General features: G+C 50.7%; 1 pseudogene; it reads right to left on the bottom strand.

Annotated features, from left to right (window-relative positions):
* Positions 1 to 6472: 6472 nt before the first annotated feature.
* Positions 6473 to 7746, bottom strand: LOC109365866 (annotated as a pseudogene).
* Positions 7747 to 8502: the final 756 nt, after the last annotated feature.

The following is an 8502-nucleotide window of genomic DNA, read 5'->3' as shown; positions in this document are numbered from 1 at the left end:
GCTCAGCCTTCTGCTATCCTCCACTTGGTGCACACTTCTGCCTGCTCCCTGGCATCACAACCCTACTGACCAGTAATGCTGGGTATTCCAGGTAATGATACACCGGTCTTAATTCAGGCAAAGCCCAAGGCATTTGGGTTGAAGAGAGTTCGGTGACGATAACGTCCGTGGGAGATCCTCCTCTGCTTCACAAAGTCTTAAGGTCCCCATTTTCCAAAACATCAAGTGTAAAGTGTAAAGCAAGGACGAAACTCCAGAAGCCAACAGTGAGCCCTACATCAATTCAATGAGGACCACAACATGGGAACTGCAGGTGCTGACCGCTCTGCAAACCAAATGTGTGATCTGAAAGGTGAAGAGAATCTAATTCTGTACTTTGAACCAAACCTCATTAAAATGTTTGTGAGCGTGGCACTTCAGAGCTCTCAAATGTCTGTCTGGGTGTTGAGGGATGCTTAACTACTCCTTAAGAACCACAACAGTGCTGAATGCTAATGTAGTTCCTGTTGTGTAGTGCTGATCAGATGATGCACTGTACTACAAGAAGTTTCAAATGCTAAGCAGAACTACACCACAGTTCTCCTCCCAGGAGCAATCCTCACGTTTTGGCTAACCACATATCACGGATCTAAAAGGAAAAACTGAATTCCTTCTAGCAGGCTCTCTCCCCTTCTCTAAACCATTAACGAAAAGAATGTTCTTTACTATTTAAAAGAAAAAAACAACCAACCACAGACTTCTTTCCATAGCTGAAACGTCTGATAATGCTGGAATCAATGTAGTGAAAGAAGGTTAACATGGGTCTTAGCAGCCTGCAGCTACTTCTGGTTTTGATATCACTGTTCAACAAGAAACTGCGTGGCAGGGAAGCCCTGCACAGCCCACAGCTGATGGCAGCAGAGGGTCTCTCTGCAGACACAAAGCCATGGAAAGAAGTGGCTGTAATCTGCATTTTCCAAAAACATCCACTTCGCAGGTGGAGATGGGGAGTTTTTAAGTGTACCCATGCCAACTGAAAGGTGCTGCTGAGTGTTGAACCTCTCTGCAGAGCAAACTGCACATTATGCTTCCTGAACACTGACCAAATAGCCAAACGATGGGCACTTTCATTTGAAAGTGGTGAACCTCAGACTGCAGCCTTTGCAGCCCTTGCGCAAATGCTGTGCCTGGCTCTTCGTGTGCGTGATGAATGTGAATGTGTTTATTGTATGTAAGTATTACAGAAGACATTAGTGAGCAATTTAAGATCAGCTTCCTGTCTTAAGAACACTCTTCAGCTAAAGATACTACGGGAGCAAATAGAAAAGAAAGGTACTGGAGGAGAGGACTTTTCCTGGAGAGGGAGGCTGAGTGCAATGAATTCTGTATGGAGGCCAAGTCAAGTGACCCAGCAGGCATGGAAGCCCATGTCGCCCTAAAAGTCACATTTGAGAACGGGGATTAGGCTGCTAAGTTACTTGGTGATTTGCAAATGTTAACATTTAGTTTTCACCGTCTGTTAAATATTAACATATCTTTCTTAGAAAGCTTGGCTGGGCTTTATTGGATGAAAGCAGGTCAAATTTACTGCACAAATTTACCTACTGCTATAAACAAAAATAATCTCTAACAATTACAGAAGACTAATCTTAGCTGGAGCAAAGCTTAACACTGTACATAGATGCCATTATTTCTCCAGTGAGTTAGAACAGATTTACATGTAAAGAAAACATTAGCTCAGCGCTGGCTTTCAGTCACTGTGTGGCATGCAAGAGCTCGGTGCTGCGCTAATACTTTCTTCGCATGCAAATCTGTCCTAACACATTACAGAAATAATATGGAAAACATGAGACAGGTGCTGACTACAGTTTGATTGTTTTTTGTCTTTGCAAGGCTCTAGAATGTTAAAGACAAAACTGTAAAGTTTCCACTGATCTGAGAGTTTAATTTTGAGCACATTCACCTTAACACCACATGGGTCCAACCAGCAAAGCTCCTGACATCCTGCAGTTGCCATCTGCAGCCGGAGATCTTAGAGATGATGAGCCTAATGCTTGCTCTTGCCTGTTCTTCCTGCACCTCAGAAATGCTTTGGGTTTTCTTCCATTTCTTTATGAACATCTTCAGTGTGAAATTGTTTTAAAAACAAAATATGCAAGAGACGTCAGCTGTGCTAGCAAGTAAGGCATCTGCTATGCACCCTGTCATTCCTGTGCTGTCAATCGTGGAACATTAGCAGAGAAGAAGCCCTTCCCAATGAACTTAAATGTGTTGATGAAAATGGATCTGAAATAGCACTGCTTATCTTCCATCAGGTTATGGCAGCACCCTCATTTAGCCTGCATGGGTGGGAGCCCAGAAGAAAGCTGCTTATCTGCGGAGCAGGCCACATGAGTAGGTAGGAGATGAGCTACCATGGTGCAATGCTTTGTGAATTCCCAAGAGTGCACAGACTCTGCTCACTGACAGCCTCACGCTCTGCCCATCCTGCCTGCTGTGGGTGGGTCAGCCAAAATATGCTGTGTCATCAGGTCTGCTGAGTGTGCAGAAGCATGGAAAAATGGAGGTGCCCACCTCAGCCTCCTCTGTCTCTGAGTCTTCCCACAGCAGTGCTGAAAGAGGTTCGTCCTCAAGGGAATGGCATGGAGCTGTGTCTGGGGAGAGGCAGGTGGAAAAGGCTCTGCCCCAGAGGACGGTAAACAGGGAACAGGCTGCCAGGACAGTGGGCCTCAAGCTGCTGGAGTTCAAGGAGCATCTGGACAACACTATCAGACGTAGGGTCTGATTTTCTGGTGGTGCTGTGTGGAGCCAGGAATCGGGCTTGATGATCCTTCCAATTCAGGATATTCTGTCATCCTATGATTCTATGACTCTCTGTCCCCTCACCTGGAGGACTAAGCATCTTCCCTGGGCAGTGCCATACATACTGCTTAACATACAGTACACATTGCCAGAGCAAGCATGCTAACATGCTACGCATTGTATTGATACTGTACTGCTGATACCACTCAAGCTCATAAGCTTGGGAGCTTTTAATACCAATGTGACAGGAGGAAGAAGCAAAATACATAAACACAGTGAGCATAAAAATGCATATTCACAAGGGCTTCCACACATCACCACAGCCATGCAGTCATGGTTTCTGTTACACAGAGACTTCCTGATCACAGTGACAGCTAGGAAAGGGAATGAAGGCGTGTTTACTTTGACGGATTTTTATAGGAACAAACCCCGCTTACATTGTGGAAGATCTCAAAGAGAAATAAGCAAGGGTCCCACTGGCCTTTGGCTGACGCAAACCTTATCTAGACCTGGCTCCTTTCAGAAATACTGCAAGTCAAACAAATAAATCAATTTAAAAAATGCTGGTCAGCAGCAATGTCATTAGCATTTTCCAAACGCTCTTGCCATTTTGCACATGTTAATGGAAGTCTCTAACCCTAAGCAAACAGCTCTGCCTATTGAAGGGAGGAGAGGCTTCACAATGAACTGAGAGCTTCTTGATTACTATTCAGCATATATCCTTGTGCCTGCACAGCAGCTGTGAGAAGGACAGGATGAGGAACGCTATAGTATTTTGCTCTGTTTTTCCAGGAAGTTTATTTTTTTTCCCTTGACATGGCATTTTTCTCTAGTACACACTTGCACAATTTCTGCATTTCCTTTGACTCCTCTTGCCTTGCTTCTAGCACTCAAGAATTAAGAAACGAGAGGATTTAGTTCAATGATGATGACTTACTGTAATAATTGGCACTAGACTCGCTTTTGCTAAAGGAATACAGCTGAACTGGGGCTAGCTGTCCTGCTGTGAAGCATACCTCAGTTTACCAGCTTTTCCTTGCACTTCACAAACAGGGTCCCCCGGGAACAGACAAACTCACAAGTCCATATTTTCCCACTGATGTCAGCAGGAGCCACTGCTAGAATGGGGCTTCTTTGGGGTGAGAAACCCCCTCTAGGAGCCAGGTCACCGCCCTGAGCTAACTGCGCCGCTTGCAGTAGGATGGGGAGAACACTCTCCCTCCCTGCATATCCAACCTGCCCAACCAGCCAGGAGAGAAGAAATCCTCCCCCAGCACAACACGTGTTGTGACAGAGCCCTTCCAAAAGCTGCAATGTCCCCTCAGCTCAGGCAGTGGGTGGATGGAGACAGCCGCTCCTTCCTGCAGCTGCCCAGGCTGCCATGCAGGGTACGCAGCAAGGGTTGTCCCACGGCGTGTCGAACTGCAGCGTGCTGGACAGACAGTCCTCCCACACAGCCCAAGAAGTGTCATCGCTTCAGCATCTTTGAAACCCTGCAAGCATCAATAAACAAGTGTGGGGTTTCTCTAGCAGCAGCCCACAGCCTGGGGAAAGCCACAGCTGAGAAAGCCCTTATGTGGAGGTTTACTCAGACCTTAAGTGGATTTGCAATTAGACAACAGCAAAATGTCAGACTGCTCTTAGTGTCACTGTGCTTCACAGGTCTTTCACAATCACAGCATAGTTGCTGTTTCCAAGTGCTGCACGGCCACCGTGCTCCAGGGCAAGGCAATGCACTGAGCAAACAATTTCAGCAAACCAACAATGAGCCTGCGGCAGATATTCAGCCACAGAGCTGCTGCAGGTCTCTGGGGTCAAACAAAGCGGTCCTGCCACCTTCGTCCCTTTCACAGGGAAACACCATTCTCTTCAGCCGACCATTTAGCACACAGACCCAACTGCAGGTGAAACTCTCTACCTGAAGTACACCAGAGGATGAGGCCGTGCCAGATGCAGGGATCTGCCCCTTCCCCGGGAACACCGGGAGGAACTACAGCAGACAGCCGGACATCCCGAACAGATCGGCTGAGCCTGACAGCCTCCAGAAAGGAAGGGCAGCAGCAGGCCTGCTGTTTATCAAATCTGTAAACAAGCTATGGAAGATACGCAGTGCAGAACATATCTGCAGTGAGAATGGCTTTCCCACCGCTCAACACTCCTCCTCTCCCACAGGTTCCCGAGACCTTCCCTGTGGCACCTGGCACAGACTGGCAGTGCCCTGCCTGCCCAGCACCGACCTACTTGGCTCAGAGAGGAGATGGTTTGGAGATGGATTGATTTTGACAGTAAAGCATGAGATGCAGAGAGAGCTTCTCACACATTCTCACAACTCACTTCCTGACAGTGAAATAGTGAGTTCACAAAACAAATGAGTGTGCAACATGAGACTGCTTCAGTAGCTGTCTTCTGCTGTCACTATGGATTTAAGATGTTGTCAACCAGTCGCACAGTCAGCCCAAGGCCCCGGGACACTTTCTGCAGCAACATCAGGGACAGCTTTGCCCATCAGTGAGCTGTTCTCAGGACATCAGTGCCACCCAGCAGAAGGAACAGTTGTCAGTGTGGAGGACGGAGCAGAGATTACTAGATTACTACAGCTTGTGCACAAAAGCAGTGGAATTTAATCAGCAGAAGCAACGATAAAAGGCAGTGATCTGATTCATCTGTCAAGAGTCCCAAAATACAAAACTGTGTGCAAACACGACAAGCCACGCATTCGTAACTTCAATTACTGTGCTTTTACTCAACTGCTGCTCTGTCCTGAGCGGAATTGAGCCCCAGTTCTTGGAACAGAATGAAGCACGTAGGAAAGCAAATATGTTTATTTCAGTCTGCTGAGTGTTTGCTAACCGCAGCGTGTCAGTGCTTCATGATTTTGATAACTTTACTCTGCTTTGGTCTTCTTTGTATAACTGATCTTAGCAATTGAGTTTCATTATCACATATCTTTGCAAATTAAACAGAGTGAACCACACCACTGACAGCTGACGGGCCATTACCAGGCTTTTTACAAGGAAGAAGGCAATGGGCAGCCCTGCATTTTTCAGGGTTTGTCAGTGCGGTCTCAAAATTCAGCGCTGATCTCAAAACAGGGTGATGTCTCCCATCTGGATGATAAGCCCACATGCCGATCAGACAACCTCGTGACATCCACCCCGGGAGGTTCAAAGCCCTCTACAGAAACAGTGTGATAGCTCAAAGCAAACCTCTGTGTGGAGCATTCAGACACAGGATGGATCCCCAGTGTGACACAACAAATCTCTTGAGCGTCTGCCTTTGGAGAATGCCCCAAAGCATCTTCTCCAAGGAGACCTCTCTGCTTTATGGGTAAGACGGCACCGATGCTTTCTCTTACCTGAAGCTTCCCAGCCAGCCATACAAGAAAGAAAGATCCAGAAAGAAATGAACTTAATTTAAATACCTAAAAATATGCTTACCTAAAATATAAGATACTCCATAAGCAAAAAGTTTTTTTTTATAAATGGGAGGTAGCAGAGATTCTAGAGAAATGTGCTTCCATATGAAAGGCACACAGACACCACAGTGATGGGCATCACCATGTATAAACAAAGCTTAACAGATGCTTGGTCAGCAAGATTTCCACTCTGAAGAGGAATTAAATTCTCCCTTAGGCTCATGCAGATCATGGGAATCCTCATGGGAAACCCAGGGATACAATTTCTCCATGGATCTCTGCTGCCACAGACCTCTACCCTCTGCCCATGTCACCACTGTGGGGCTGCTCCTCCCTCCTCAGGGCTGCCCCAGGACTCACCACTCGGGGCTTCTGCTGGTCCAGAGTCTGCAGAAAGGCAGGTGCCTGGTCCAGGGTGCGCTCAGGGTCACTGGAGATGTCCTCCTCAGACTCCTCCCAGGATGATGAGAAGCCAGTGGAAGAGGCTGACGATGAGGACAGCTTCCGGACAGGCAAGCTGCTGGGAGGCACGGCACCTGCCTCCTCCTCTGGGCCTCCCAGGTCTGTGATGATGACGGCGGGGATGCTACCACCAATGACTGGGTACTGGCCCTCCGGTCCTGAGGTGGCCATCACCACCTCACTTTGCTGCGGGCTGGGATCTGATGGCTCCATCCCCACCACCTGCCCCACAGCCTGCCCCTCCATCACCGCGAGGCCTGCGGTGCTCAGCCGATCCTGGGCCCCACCAGAGTCTGGATCCTCGCTCTCCCCATAGGCCCGTGGCCGGGGTCCTGTGCCAAGCCCCATCATTGGCACTGTGGGGCTGGCAGGCCGGGGTGAGGATGGCCGGGGTGAAGAAGGCCGAAGCGAGGATGGCCGAGGCGAGGATGGCCAAGATGAAGATGGCCGAGGCGAGGATGGCTGGGGCGAAGACGGCCGAGGAGAGGATGGCGGGGGGCTCCACAGCAAGTGGGCCCCGGAGCTGTGTGCCTGGATGTGTGCCTCGAAGAGCCCCACTTTCTGGTTCACCTGAACGTTGTGCAGCTCTCGCTGCAGGCGCCGTGCCGCAGGGGAGCCTGGTGGCCTATCTCCTCCCCGACTGCCCCGCCGGCCCCCGGGGCTGCCCAGCTGCGGAGGGGGTTCCTCAGGCGGAGGGAAGAGGAATGCGGAGCTGAGGCGCGGGGAGCGGGGAGGCACAGTGGTCGGGCTGAAGGCAGGGAGCGGGCAGCAGCTGCCAGCTGTCTCGGGGCTCCTGGGCAGTGCTTGCCTGGAGGGAGGTGGTGTCTTGCTCCCACTGCTTTTCACCTCACTATTGCTATTCATCATCACCAAGCTATTGAGCGCATAGCAGTACACAGCCATAGTAGTCAGCCGGGGTGCACAGGCAGGCCGCCGCCTCGGCACTCAGGCTCAGCGGGGCTGCCGGGGCTCTCTCCACGCCAGGATCAGCAGCATCTCCAGCGAGCAGCAGGGGAGCTGGGCTGGTCCTGGTCCGCAGCTCCATAAAACAGGATGCCTACAGAGAGGGAGAGGGAAAAATGAGAGGGACTCTGTGCACAGCGGGCAGCCATTCCTGCAACAGTTAGGGAGCGGTGGCCCAACCAGTGGGAGCTGAAAGTTGGAAGCTTCTGAGTGCTTGCTCCAAAAGCTGACATTTTTGGAGGGAAGCGAAAAAGTCCAAACAGCTCAAATTTGCCACCTTCTGGTTTGTCACCTACAACCAACGACCCAGTCTCATTCAGTGATTTCATTCAATGATACCTGCCTGCCCAATTGGCATGGGACAGGACCACATCCCCACCACCCTACCCACCTACACACAACAGCACGGGTGTGCACAGCTGCACGCGTGCTCTGTCCCATTTCCCTGCACACACCCCCCGGGCTGTGCAGCCGCCCCAGTAACAGCCCGCGTCCCGGAGGCAGCTGGTGGCGGCAGCTCTGCGTGCACCCAAGAGGAGCTCTGCTTTTGGCTCCTGGAGTCCCTCTGCTCTCCTGCCCGCCTTGCTTTTGCGCCCGTTTGTTCCGTACGCCTCCGGAGCCGCAATCCTCATCCCGTGCCCGGCGATGGGAACCCCACGACATCCACACAGAAACGCAACCTACGCGAGGGTGTGGGCTTGTTTATGCCCCTATGTGCTAACCCCGGCGACGGGCGTACACTTCTTCGGAAGTGCCGCGATCCCAACAGACGCGCCCCCGCGCATCCCCGCGCGGCTCCGGGCAGATAAGCGCCCCCAGGTTTCCGCGCAGCCCCCGGCACCTGGAACCCGGCTCCGTCCCCTCCCGCCTTCCTCCTCCCT

This window comes from Meleagris gallopavo, chromosome 2, assembly GCF_000146605.3.
Source record: "Meleagris gallopavo isolate NT-WF06-2002-E0010 breed Aviagen turkey brand Nicholas breeding stock chromosome 2, Turkey_5.1, whole genome shotgun sequence".
Classification (NCBI taxonomy): domain Eukaryota; kingdom Metazoa; phylum Chordata; class Aves; order Galliformes; family Phasianidae; genus Meleagris; species Meleagris gallopavo.
Note: the sequence above shows the minus strand (reverse complement) of the source record. Positions and strands in the feature narration are given on the sequence as shown.